Below are 14,622 nucleotides of genomic sequence, written 5' to 3' on the forward strand. Positions count from 1 at the left end.
AATCTTTTTAGTAATTTTATTTTTTCATTAATCGGTAGATTATTGTCCCGTAGAAGTTTTTGGGTAATTTGCTTCGCTTCATCAGATTGATTAACCTTAGATTTAAACGTGTATTCTTTGATGATACATTTTATATAGTGTTTTGTTTTTTCCCACCAGGTCAAAATTTCTTCTTCTTGTGACGGAAAATCGATAAGGCGTTTCTCCCAAAACATTTTGAAAATATTATCGTAGTGTTGGTCATGTAGTAGGGAATTGTTGAAACACCAGGTGTCACTGATGTTTCTATTAATCTTAAGAGTATCCGTGCTTAATTCCATCATTACGGGTAGGTGGTCTGATGAACTTCCACCTGGGATCGTCAAGTCATTTCACGGCCATCAGGATGCAGTGTACGATACACATCCAGTAAATTATATTTGTTTAATAGTTCTTTAAGTTTTTTACATAGCATGGTACGATGTTCGACGGTCTCTATTCGGTCTAGATAGCATCCATAGTACAATTAAAATCTCCAAGGAGAATAAAATTAAAAGCGTTGTTTTGTTCAATATGGTTTGATATTTCTTCTAACAATTCAATAGCCGTCTTGTTTGACTGAGGCATGTAGATATTGTAGATAAAGATATTAAAGTTTGTATTTATAAAATGTATAACACTACACTGTAAAAAACCTTGAATTATATTTTCTGTTTCCATTCGTAAAGAATTACTTGTTAAAAACTTTACGTCATACGTCGACGTAACGCCGGCTCTGTGATTTGTGCAGCCACTAAAAGTATGAACATACGAATTTCGAGTAAAACTGGCCTAGGGGCTCTGTTGTAAAAAAGTATCTTGCCAGAATGCAAATGCGGAGTCAGTAGTTTTTAACAGATTTTGTTCTTTTATGAATTCTATGATTTTATTCAATCCTCTAGTGTTGTGTGTTATTATTTTTAAACCCATCTTGATAGAAGAGATATATATACATATTCTTATTACTTTGCTTTATTAGTTTTTTCTCAAATTGTCAATGAGCTTTGTTAAGCTGGTTCTTTCGGGCCAGTCTTACTCTTTAGTTAGTTTTTCCTGGAATATTTGGTTTGCTAGGCCAATAAGGTTAGTGGTATATTGAACCGCTAACGCCTTTGGTTTCTTCTTATCACGAACTTCTTCTAAAAATTCGTTGAATCTCTTGGGAGTAAGTACCGGTTTATCGGTACTTTCTTTAGATTGGCTTATGTTTTCTAACGACTGAACTCTCTGTCTTTTTGAATTGTCCGAGTTATTTAAATCGGGGGAAGTTTTTGATTGCGATGGCGTGCGTTTTTTATTTACTGGAGTTGAATTATCTGTTTGGTCATTTCCATTTACTCTTTCAGAATTTTGGGTTTTTTGTTATAGGGGAGGACGTTCCCGTCCAACTTGGCCTATATTCTGTAATTTTGTTTGGTGTATTTTCTATTTTCTATTAAATATTTATATATTATATTAATATTATATTTAATTAAATATCTTGGTATTTTAAATTATTTGATCGTGTTCAGGAATTAAACTCGGGTCGCATCGTTACAATGCAGAGAGTTTACCGCCGAGCCATTGACTTTCTTTAGGAAAATAGAAAGTAAAGAAACCATTATGATAAGGCGGGTTTTTTACCTTTTAAAAACGCTTAGAAAAAGGATAATTATTCAAAACTCCCGCGGAAACTATATCAAAGTAATAATATAGCACCACCGTATGGTGAAATATCAATCAAACCGGGTAAAAAATATAATCTTTTCAATTTTTCGAACTTAAGTAAAATCTTGACAGGTCTAAAAAACAACAAATAGATGTATATAAAGCCGTTGCCGTCAATAAAGAAGATTTAGTCTTTCTTAGTTCTTGGCTGTCAGACGAACTACTACAGGACGGGGTCCTGGTGTCGGTCAAAAGTTATGAGGTAACTTTGCGGTTTTAATTAGTATGTTTGGTCTTCGGTCAAGAAAAGAGTTAAATTGTGTTTCGCGTTTGGAACGTGAGTGAATGGACTTAAGTGTATGAACAGTGCGTGTTTAAGACTGAAAGTGTTAAAGTAATTGTGAACTAACTCAAGTCAGCTGTAAGATAAAGTTGATTGTTTTTATTTTTTGAATTGGAATAACCTAATTATACCCTTGAAATTATCAACACCAACCTGTGAGGCTAATTAAGTAGATTGGAAGTAATTAGTAGCGAACAGCTCTCAGCTGTTAATTAAGACAAGATTTTATAGTAAAGTTAGTTAAAATTACTCAGTATAATTTATGATATTTACTTAAGTGTAAGTGTGTTTTGGTTTATTTTTCAATCACGATGAACTAAGACACATCTAGTCTTCGACACTTGAGTACCAGTTCTGTACAATTACGTAGGAGGGATATATATTGTTGGGTTATTGATGAAAGTTAAATCTAGAACTTTCCATAGACTGTTCTGAATAAAAATAAACATTTATAATTTTGCATAATTCTGGTTGCCATTTTATTTTCTTATCACTCGCCCACAACATTAAATTTCTGGCAATCCCGAATCTACTAAATTTTCGATATAACGGCGACGGGAAATTAGGGAATATTCTTTTAACAAAATTTCGGTTAACTATCCTTTAATTCAAATCGGCGCCATTCCGTTAAAATTATTAACCAAAAAGCGAACGGTCGTTATAATACCCTCTGTAGATATTTATTTAATTAAAATTTGCTTTGTATTATATTCAACTGACAAACTTGTACAGTAAAAAGGGTTTAATTCAATTGTGCATTGTTATAATACGTCTAACTCACTGTTGTAACTACTTCACTTATGATATTCTGATTAAATTAAAATTGGTCGTTTCGTCTCAATTATTTTAATTATAATTAAAATTTTATACCGGGCGGGATAGAACTGGGATAACATTTTTAACAAATAACTCTAAATTGCGGAGATATATCTTAAAGAGTTATCTCGAGAAATTAATACCACTAGGGACTATTCTTCCGAGGAGAGGTATATTTTGGCTGGCCATCTTGTTTTGACTTGCGTGCAGAAGGAATTTTTTAATCTCGTAGGCGGGGCCAAACCGTCAAAACGATCTAACCATACGCGATACGGCATGATAATCATTCCAAGTAGAGATAGAACTAATTACACTGAACTCTAGAATAGTGAGTTTTAGGCTTAAAAACTCCAGAACTCAAACTTATAAAACCATCTTAATCTCCTGATTCCAAAACCTGGAGTACGTATTGTTTTCTTCAGCATAGTACTGACTAGATTTCCACGATTGTGTATTTAACATTCGCCGTATTAGTTATCTGTTTTCAACTCTAAAGTACGGGCAATTCCCAGCTGCATAGTTCCGTTAACGACTGAAATCCTCTACTACTAAATGTCAGAAAACATTAAGCGGCTTCGATATTATTCGGATACAACTATACATGTATAATTTTTATTGGAAATAGCGTAAATTTTCGCGTTACAACGTAGAGCCTTCACACATGAAAACTTTGGTGCTCCCTTTACCCGTATTCGGTTTCCGTAAATTTCAATGGATTTACAGGAATTTTGAAAAAAACACAATTTTGGGTGAGTAAAAATTAAATTTCCAATTGGAATTATCGTATTTGAAATAGCGACGAAACATTTCTGGCCATTTTATTCATTGTTTTATAGTACTATTTTTCAATACTAATAATTATATTATAAAATATGCTATAATCAAAGCAGTGTAAAGGTAGATATTGTTTTGATTAAATGATATATTTTACGGAATAAATTTAAAAACTAAAATGCAGTTTAGTACATTTCGAAAATGCCATAAAATATTAGGTATCGATTTTCCTTACCGTTTTACAAGTTGAGAGATTTATATACTATAAAGTACTTTTCTCAAAAATTATCCTTGATACTGTAACAGTAAACTAAATAAATATGGATTAGTAAAGATATACGCGTGAACGTCCTGGGCTCAGATTCTGAGGAAATTTTTAAAATGTTGTAAATCTAGCGAGTGTATATTATAACCATCGGTTAAAGGTACTGGTGGTGATGGCATTTTCTGGGTAAAAGTGGGTTAAGGAAGAGACATTGTATCTGGAACAAGACTATCTCATCTCCGAACAGGGCTGCCTTGCGTTAGTTACATTTCGAGGAAACTTCATAGTTTATGTATTTCATTTATTTTGTTTTTGAAAAACGATCAAGTGGGGTCAACCACATGCTTTTAACACAAAACCAACAAAAAAAATTAAAATGAAGGTTTTAATTCCAAACTCTTATATCTTACCCAAATAAAAATAAATTAAATTCATAACCTACAATGTCGTAACTAGTTTTAATAATTTGTTAATGTTTAATAAATTAAACGGTAAGAAGTTTAAGTGTCCCTTATTATGTTTAAGTGTGTAATCCATAAAGTTAATTTCGTCTATAAACTTTTTCATTACCTTTTAATCAGCGCGTTTTTCCTACACTTTTGACTTAAGCCAAAAATATTCAATTCAGAGCTCTCGTCAAAAAAGTATTTGTCTTGTCCATTTTGTTGTCAAATAATTGTGTGAATTATTTTCCAGGTAATCCTTAATTAATTCAAGCATTAAAGATATCCATCATACAATAATTAAAAAACCCCTCTTTTGAATCAGATTAACATTAACGTTTAAACCTTACCAACTGTACAGATCATATCACAAAGTTTCCCTTAGCTGTTTAATATAATTATTTAAACAAGTTCAAGTTCAAGTTCAAGTTTATTGTTTATCATTTCGCTTTTTATAAATTAGAAGAAAAATTTAGTCCTGCGCACTTTGATGCTAATTAAAAAGATTTTGTCTACATCACATGACCATGTGTAATCGCTTCCTTTAATTCAAGCGCAAAAACTCCACACACCTTCATTGTATCAACAAGAAAAATTCCGAAATTCGTGGCACTATCATTAGACAGCGACACCATGGTGACATTTTCAAGTTCGCAGGCATGGATATTTTGCAACCCGGGAAAGACAGAAGAAAGTCGAGAATAGATTCCACAAGCCAAAGGAAATTGGGAATAACCAATGATCATTGAAAGTAATGAGGGCATTAATGGTTTTATATTGGATCCTGTACAAAAACTTCAGGAGTTTGGTTTTAGGCCAAAATCGCGGCAGCCTAAACTAATTGCGAACGTTAAAAGGTGTGGCAAAACCCAAATCGTATAAAGTGGAAGTGTGCGCTATTAACTCCAGCTCATAAATAACAGAAAGGATACCTTTTATATGGAAAATGTCCATAACATTCAAGGTTTCCCATGTATGTGAAAAGTGTCATTAACACATTCACCCCCCCCCTAATATAATACGAACGAAGTTTTCATCGCAGACGACAATTGATCACACCAATAGAAGTTATACTGGGTGAAACTTGAAACTATTTCTTCTACGTTGAGCTTAAAGGGGTTATTCCCAAGTTCTTCGCCTCTTAAACATATTCTAGAGGAGTCATAATCATAATCCAATATCCGTACCGTAAATCAGACAAAAGATAATCAGAAAAAGAACCAAGGGTCGTAATCGAGACAAACTGTAAATCGCGATAATTTTCGACGAAACGTTTCACATATTGAAGTTTGGTTCAATTTGGCCCTGTTCAGAATACGAGATTACAAAGAAGCTCGCACTGATCCAATTAAAAATAGTAAGAACGGTGTTATTTTTATGCCCACGTAATAGCATTTTCTTCTTGAATCTTAATAATGATACGTATTTTTTGGAATAATTTGGTAACCATAAAGAGATATTTTGCGATTGAGCTTTTTTAAAAATTAAATCGGCTCACTGTTCCTTTAGTGTAAAACCCTCTCTCGGATTTGATTCACAAAACGACTTTCATATTTGTCGCCATCTTCAAGGTATCATTAATATAATTGAAAAAGTTCTTAAGCATCTTCGCGTTTAAAGGTTGCAAGTGTTCTTAAATTTTTCTAAATCTTCTAATTGTAATGAACCGGATTGTGTCTTACAGTGCCTAACCTTTATAACATTTAATTATTGAAATTTAGGTATGCATTTTAGTCATCAATTTAAGCATTTCCAGTGTGTTTGATTTCTATCACGTATAAATTTATGTCATTTTAATTTAAAATACTTTTTATATCGAAATTTTTCAATATGAACTTATTTTATCTTAGTTTCATCATAAGTGTTTCCTATTATTACATAAGTGTGACAGTTACTATTCTTCACAAGCAAAGTTTTATTGAGAGCTATTCACAAAACAGACTGCATTACGGTCTTCGTAGCGGTTTTGCGTCCGGTTGCTAGCGCGTCACACGTAGACTTTGAGAGCGCCCCGCTAGAGGGAGATATTTATCTGGTGATGACGTCACTCTTAGTAAAATATTCCCCAAAGTGACAAACTGATGGAATAATATTATCGACTTATGGTTTTATTTGTAAAGCTAAAGTTCATAGCACGCGCATTTTTTTCATTCTGTTGGCGCGGGCAAAGTTGAACGAACCTTTCTATATTGAAATATTAAGCAGAGCGCCCTTTAAAATATCACGATTTTACAAGTATGTCCTGGCTTTCTGTATTAATATTTCTACTATCGCTGAAGAGGTTTTATTTAAGTGTCTATTGTACCAGCTTGTTTTCGAGGCGTGAATAAATATAGTCCGAAGAGCGATGGTATGGTTTTTACATTTTTTGGAGTATAAAGTAACTTTTTTATCCAAATATTGTACATTAACTTTAGGCCAACTTGTTTATTTCACGCCTCGACAACAAGACGGTGCGTACGAAAAGTGTTCACAAGTTTCACTGATAGCCTTCCACTCTATGTGAGTGGGTTACTCGATGTATTGTATTTTTATACAAATATAATTTAAATAAAATCTTTAATTTTCGACCGTCATGCAAAATATATATTAATATTAGACCACTGTAAATAAAAGAAAAACATACATGTTGAAAATGAATATTATGTATTATACCTATAATATTGTTTTATGCCTAAGGGTTAGGAAATGGAACTTCAGTTGAAGTGGCAACTGGACTAGAAACAACATTATCTGTAGGAACATTTGTGCACTAAACAGGTACCAGAGCGTTTTGAATTCCAATAAGAATGTTATTTGTATAATTTAAATGGCTTGAAAATGCAACAGCGAGTTGGGAATTTTGAGACCGTTGGACAACCATTTCAGTGTGTATTAAGGACAAAATATGATTTAAACATTCCTGATTATTAACGACTGACTGGGCTGCCTGATCAAATGTGTCAGCGGATGTTACAGTAGGAGTTGGTTCCGGTGCTCTGCGAGTTTTCCTTTGTGACTTCTTTTTGTTTTATCTTGTGAACCTTTTATATGCATACCAGAGTTCTGTAGTGAGTAAATATCACAACACCATCAAGGTTACTACACTATATCCAATTCAAATGCTCCTGGCTATATTTAATAGGATATTTCCAGAATGTTTGAGTGAAATTTAAGTGACTTTTAATTTTGATATACATTTTTTAAATTTTTTGGTTTTCTAAGGTTAATTTTTCAATTTATTTATCTATGGAAACCCTATATTTTCATTTAAAATATTATAGCAAATTATTTTGGGGGACTGGACGGTGCTTCCTCTATGGTTTCTAATTGTGGTGTTGGAAATGGTCTATTAGGAAGTGGGTTTTCACATCTGTTTATGAAAGTACAACTGAGGTAAATATTTTAACGTATCTAACCTGAGCTTATTCAAATATACCTATGTCCGCGACCAACTCTTCCAAACTTCTAAATTTCTTTCTTCCCATTCTGACATTCTAATTCTTAACACATTTTACTACGTCTCTTCAAAGAATATTCTATCACATCACCACCACCACCTACACTAGGTGGAGTATCCATTTCGTTGACATGCAATTGGCCTGAATTTGGGGTGCCAATAATTATCGCGACACTGGTGGAAGGGGGGTGTGTGTGAAAATTTTTCACTTGCGGATGATTTCCTTGCCTTATATGGGCAACAAAAATTAATATCTATCTTTTTCTTGTACTATAACACAGCTTAATGGATGTTACTTGGTTAAATTTAATCTGATAGTGATAATAGGGTTAATTTTCAATGTTTAAGATTGCTGCTTCATGAATCATAATGTATTACCATCTCTGATCTTTCCACGGTATTTATTTATTCACAAAAACGATTCATTTCGGGTTATGCCAATTTTCAACAATTTGGGTTTATGTATCATTTTTTATGGCACCTAGAAGAAACTATTACTAACACACTCACAAAAGATTTCAAGTCTCATAGTATTCCCTTGCTTTGCTTGCTCGTTCAATTAAGTGCGCTTAATTATTACTTGAAATATCTATATTATTTCAAAGATACATTTTGGGGCAAACAAAATTAATACAGTGTAGTAAAAACCATTTTTCTTGACTCTCAGGTTTTTTCACAGTTTCCGAGTGAGCTGTTAATATTTAAAAACTTTTAATTTTAATTTTTCATGAAGTTTCCTATTTTTATTTTAAACATTCCTAGTTTAAAAAATATGAACGGTGGGTCAGAATAAAGCGATAGATATTATTTTTTTTAAACCAGTTTAAAGACAGACTTAGGGGGAGGGACTAATTTGGGACATAAAAAGGATTGATTGATGATATTTTAGATTTTTTGGGGAAAATTTAAAAAAAAATAATGTGTATTTTAGTTTAATTCATAGGGAATGGAAATATTTGGTGTAGTACAGAAGTAAAAAATCTGGAGAGCCGCAGCGCTTCGTGAAAATCATTATTAGGATGGTTTTAGTAAATAAGTAATTATATGTTAATTAACATTTTTCAGAAACACGTGAACGGACCATTAATAATATTATTCAATTTAAGCAAAAACAAGCGTATCTAATTTGAAAACACAGCTTAAGGCTGCTCTTTTATCTTAATCCATTAACCGTGTCGGATTCAGCCCTATGAAGGCCCCAAGACAGTCATAATTTCGGGGCCCCGTTCGGATATCCTTATTTCTAATACTTTTTGATTTTCTAAATGAACAATTTTAATTATTAATGCTATTAAACCAATTTAATTTCCCAAAGCTTGTTTAGCATTTGCACTTCTATTAAATTAGGGTTTCCTTTTAAGTATTTAAATTGCGGAAACACAGATATTAAAATCATTATATCAACGTACTTCAGTAATTAAGCATGCCTCGTTATAGCCATCTAGTAAGTCATTTATTTCAAATGTTCTAGCTTGACAGGCGACCCGATCACAATACTATTATCCGTGCTGTTCGTGACTTTGAAGATGATGGCAACGTGAATTCCATATTCCGCGGTCGGAAACATCATAACATTAATATGGAAGAAAGAATCATCGCCTACTTTCTCGCCTACCCTCCTAACCACACGTGGAGCGATGAAACTCTACACTGGGGATTTCCTCACCACAACCAGGTCCAATTTCGCTTCAACATCTGGTCGAAAGAGAAATTACAATGTTTCGACTCGTAACTCCAGCTATGGTCCATGGTGCATTTCAAAATATGCTGTATCGCGCACGAACGTGTATAGCAGCGAATGGTGGAATTATTGAACCACATTTCTAGCATAAAACTGGTACATTCGTAAATTTTGTAACACTTTCAGAAATAGTTTTTTTCTCAAAATTTATTACCAATTATTTTAAAAAACGGTCATTTTTACCAATAATACAAACATTACAATTTAGATAGGTTTCTTTTTAAATTAGTTGTTAAAAGGCATAAGTCACCTACTATCAACTTGTTATTTTATGAGCTAACATCTGTGAAAAATTGACCAATTCTGATCTAACCAATTTCATTAAATATTTTTGAGTATGATCTACAACTTGTTCCTGGACCATTTTCGTCTACCACCTAAGATTTAAAAAAATATTTTCCAAACCGTGAAAAATGTCACGATTTTTCTGAAATTTACAAATAACAACGACCATCCCCGACAGTGTACATCCTGAAACTTTTAAATTTCTAGGTAATATAGTTTATAAGACAAACTGCTGGGGCGATTAAAAAAGTGGTCAAAAACGATATTTGGTGTTTCCGGCGGATATGGAAATGCTACACGTGAATCAAGACATAAGTAGGAAAGATATTAGTAAAATATTAAAAATAAAATTGGTTTCAACTTGCTATCATTCAAAGTTTTTGAGATAATCGCAAATAAGTGCCAAAATCCCAACGGCCGAAGACTTATTTAACAGAGTGTACGTCAAACTACTGAAAAAACCGCTATCTGTCAACTTTTCCAATTTTTATATCATTTGCTACTCAGCTACACTTCAGTGTTATACATAAAAGTTAACAATGTTTTCGAAGGGGTGTTCATGGTGACGCCAGCACCATCTAAATTTCTCACTGGCATTATCAAAGCTATACTATGGGGGAAAATCTCAGTCTTTTAACCATATTTCTGTAAACCTTGCTATAGAAGCTAGCATAAATTATATTTAGGTCTAATACAACGTGTTAAAAATATACACGCGGTTCTTGTATTTTTTGTGTTAATTGAAAAAAAAGAATTAAAGCTAAAATATTACCACATAACGTTTCGCCAACGTACGTAACTTAATCTTCATAAAGATAATTTAAATTCATAATTTAATCATAAATTTTTTATTTAAGCTTATATTAAGGATTTAGTTTTAAATTTATCATAAATAGCTGAAACGTTGCTAGTTTCTCAATAATTGTGAGCCGAACGAACATTTTTAATCAATTTAGAACAAAAATTGTGGCAATGTGGTTTTTTTTGCTTTCTTGCCCCTGGAAACTGAAAACTTAATACATCATTTATTGGAATACATTATGGAGTAGCGAAGTTTGCGTAAGTATTTAGGTGTCATGCTTGATTTGCTAAACTAAACATATTGATTTATTTAATAAAGGATGAACTAAAAAACTAAAACAGTGAATGATACACATAATCCTAGATAACAAATAAGGAACACGGGCATTAGCCTTAATGGTTTCTTTAACAGGAGGCTTCTATCAATTCAATTCAATTTATTCAAATAACGTGTTATTTGAATTTATTACAGGTTATAAGGGAGAAGGTAAAATGCTACTTGGGAATTGAAATGGCTTTCGTTAAATGCACTGATAAAGTTTTAGTGGTTTAAAAATAATCTATGGGTCGATACATATTTTTCTCTCGCCAATCAGTGGCTATACCTTCGACAACAGTGTTAGGGCAATTGAAGATGACATGTTCTAGCATCTCTTCCGGGCAACTGCGTAATAAGCAGGCAGCCGACAACCCGTCCACCTCGTGGAGCCTTGTCCCCACAAGGATTAAGCCCGTATGGGCTTGAAACAGAATCCCGCTACCAAAACTGCCATTGTAGCATGTCAATTTAGCTGGCTTAGACTTGTTCTTAGCATAAGTAGATAAACTTCGCTTTTCCTTAGTTTGGCACAACCAATGTCTCTCTCTAGCAACCTTGGCCTCCGCCTCGACCACATTCACCCACTTGTTATATTCAGTAGCCTTACATCTTTCCGTACCTATGCCATATTTACTGTCTAATTGCGAGACTCTCCTAGTCCAGGCGGTCAAATAGCCATTGGAGCGGATAAAAACGATAATGATTTTTGCAATTCTTTCCTTGGGCATGAACTTGAGACGCCCCAGATACTTCAATTTGCTCTTAGCCGCTCTCTGCTCCATTGTGCTCCAGCCCATCTCACCCTATACCACCACATTCGCAGCCATAGGACCCGCATTTAGCGCAGTGCGACCTACTTCACGCTGTACTCGCTCGGACACTTTATTAGGTAGTTTCGAATAGCAAATCACCTCATTGACTTACGTAACCGCTGGAACAGCCACTGTCTTCCATAGAGTGCGTCCTACCGAATATTTGTTTTATGACACCTCAGCTAGATTTCTGACAGCCCATCTCAGTGTATTACACTAAATAGCCATTTCTTGAAGTAGTTCTTCTAGCGATATCAAGGTGACTCCAAGGTAGGTATAGCTTGAGACTCTCTTCATGGGCTGTCCATGTAGATAATACATGGGTTCAGGCTGTGATTGTGGTGTGCTACTTATGTAATTGAACTTATCAATACTGAAGGTCAAGCCAAGTCGAGCGGCAAATGTCGAGTAAGTGCATGACGCATATCGGAAGGATTGTTCGAAAAAAGGACTATGTCATCGGCACATCATTTAGACTATACACGTAACTGCATCTTGAATATAAACTTGAATTATCTCTCACTATCTCATCCGGTAATCCTTTAGACAAAAGCTTATCCCACAGCCCAGATGGCACTATTTACGCTATCGTATGCCTTTTTTATATCTAAAAGATCCAGAAGACTAGTAATGACAAAAAGGTGGTCAGCCATTCTTCTATCTGGGTGGAATCCCGCTTGTTCCTCACTAGGCCCGCTCCGACACTCAACATAAGCACCTAGTTTGTCTTTAATAAGCATTGCGTAGATTTTGTACATTATGGACGTCATTGTGATTGGGCGATACGAGTCTAGGTCTGTGTCGGACCAAGTCGTTTCAATACTTCAACATATATCCCATCAAGGCCAGCAGCTTTCCCCTTTTTCAGACGGATCAAGACGTCTGCAAGATTCTTGAGCGTAAACTTATCTAGAAGAATGTTTTTGACAGCAGCTAGAGGAGGGTTTTCTGTGCGGTGTACATTTTCAGTGGAGTAAATAGAAACTCCAGAGATAGTATTCTGATACAGAGGGGTTACAAAAGGAACTGCTAATTCTACCTCACCGTCACGCATATAGTTCGATATACGTTCTGATATCATGACCCTATCCGTCAGGTGTTTGCCATCCTTTGTTTTAACTCGTGGGTTTTTGACTTCTTGTTTTCCGACGTGTTTAAGCTTCTTCATGAATTTCCAAAATTTACGGCCCGGTCCTTTGCTGATTGTTCGATATTGTTCTCTAGCCTAGTGTGATAGTGCTTGATTTTCTGGGCGATAAGCGTTTTAGCATTCGATTTCTCAGTCTGGTACTCAAGCCATTTACCCCTTACTACATCGGTGTCTTCCTTTGCGCTTAAGGCCATACGGTGTGCCTTACTCGTGGTCTTCCGGGCAGAGATAGCTTGTGAAACCTCTTGGTCCCACCATTTCTATGGAGATAAGCCATTCTTTAGCTCACCTGCCGTGCTTTTCTTGGGTATTGTTTATTCCATTGTTGCATGAATAGCAGAGATAAAATCTGCACGTTCTTCCATTGCCCTCGAGAAGTTGGTAAGCACGTCTTTATTTTCAAAATTCCAGAACACCTTCGGCGTCCCACGGTCGCCCGTAGCACGGTGCCTGTAGTCAGATGCGAAATTATATTCTTAGAAGATGGCATTATGGTCGCTACAGACACCATTATCACAGTCGACATCTATATACATATTAACAAGGTTATCAGTAAGTCATTCGGATTGTAGGACATACTCTAATTGACTTAGGGCCACGCCAAGTAGTACAGCCATGGCATTTGGGTGATAAGTTGGCAATCGCTTAAGCGTTAGTTTCTTCATTAATTTTCCACTCACATCTTCGGCCCCAAACTCTGGAATATGGGTATTAAAATAACCAAACAGACATACTTTGTTCCCTTTGGATACTTCATCAATTATATCCTTCTCCAAACAGTTATAGATTTGTTTATTATTTAGCTTATCATGCAAAGCTTACTAATCGCTCTGTTGTGCTGATCAACACTCCAACACCTCCACCCTTCTTATCCTTACCATGACGGTTCAACCCGAGCCAGTGAGTCCCGCTAGGTACATGAGGAGTTTCACCGTCATGTAGATGAGTTTCGGTCGTACAGAATAAACGCAAGTTCTCCTTATCCATAACTTGCGCTAGCTCAACCGACTTAGCCTCGGCCCTACCACCTCTGATATTCTGGAGACCAAAACGAAAACTATCGTGGTTCTGTTTTACTTTCTGGCTCCTCCTCTTTCCCCGCTTCTTTTTTCTGTACTGTTTATCAATATTTATCTGACGTGTTTCAGAAAAGCTACTTGTATCAACGATACCGGTCGGTTTTAGAACAGCTCCCGGACGGGGTACCAAAACGCTAGCATTACTAATTAAATGAAAAAAATGCATTCTTAGGCATTTTAATTTTAATATTATGCAAACAGGCGGTATCACACGCTATGCTATTAGTCGTATAAGTAACATAAATAGCATTCCTTATAGTTTGTTCATACTCTTCTAGCTTAGAGGGAACAGGGCTTAAAGTCTAAGCAGTAGCTTCTAATGACTGTTCTGGGTCTTTAACATTGACGAATGGAGTTGAAGGCCCTACTGAGCATGTTTTGTTTGAGAGTATACTGTAGACTTCACATGACGTTCGCGTGGCTGATCTCGACCATGGAAATGGGATTGACGTATTCGGTGACAACGTTGTTGTATCAGAGGACAATGAATAGTTAATGTAAATGAAGGTTGCTTTGCCCCTGGAATTTCCCGCAATTTACGTGCTTCCGCCAGAATAAGGTCCCTGGTTTCCTTCGAATCAACAGTGATATTAATTGGACGGAATTTAAGTATTAGACTACGCCTCCTGCGACAGCTGCTAACAACTTCAAAATTAATTTTTAGTTTTAGTTAATCAATGAGCCAATCAT

This window comes from Leiobunum rupestre, chromosome 5 (assembly GCF_980474605.1).
Source record: "Leiobunum rupestre chromosome 5, qqLeiRupe1.1.hap1, whole genome shotgun sequence".
Lineage (NCBI taxonomy): Eukaryota > Metazoa > Arthropoda > Arachnida > Opiliones > Sclerosomatidae > Leiobunum > Leiobunum rupestre.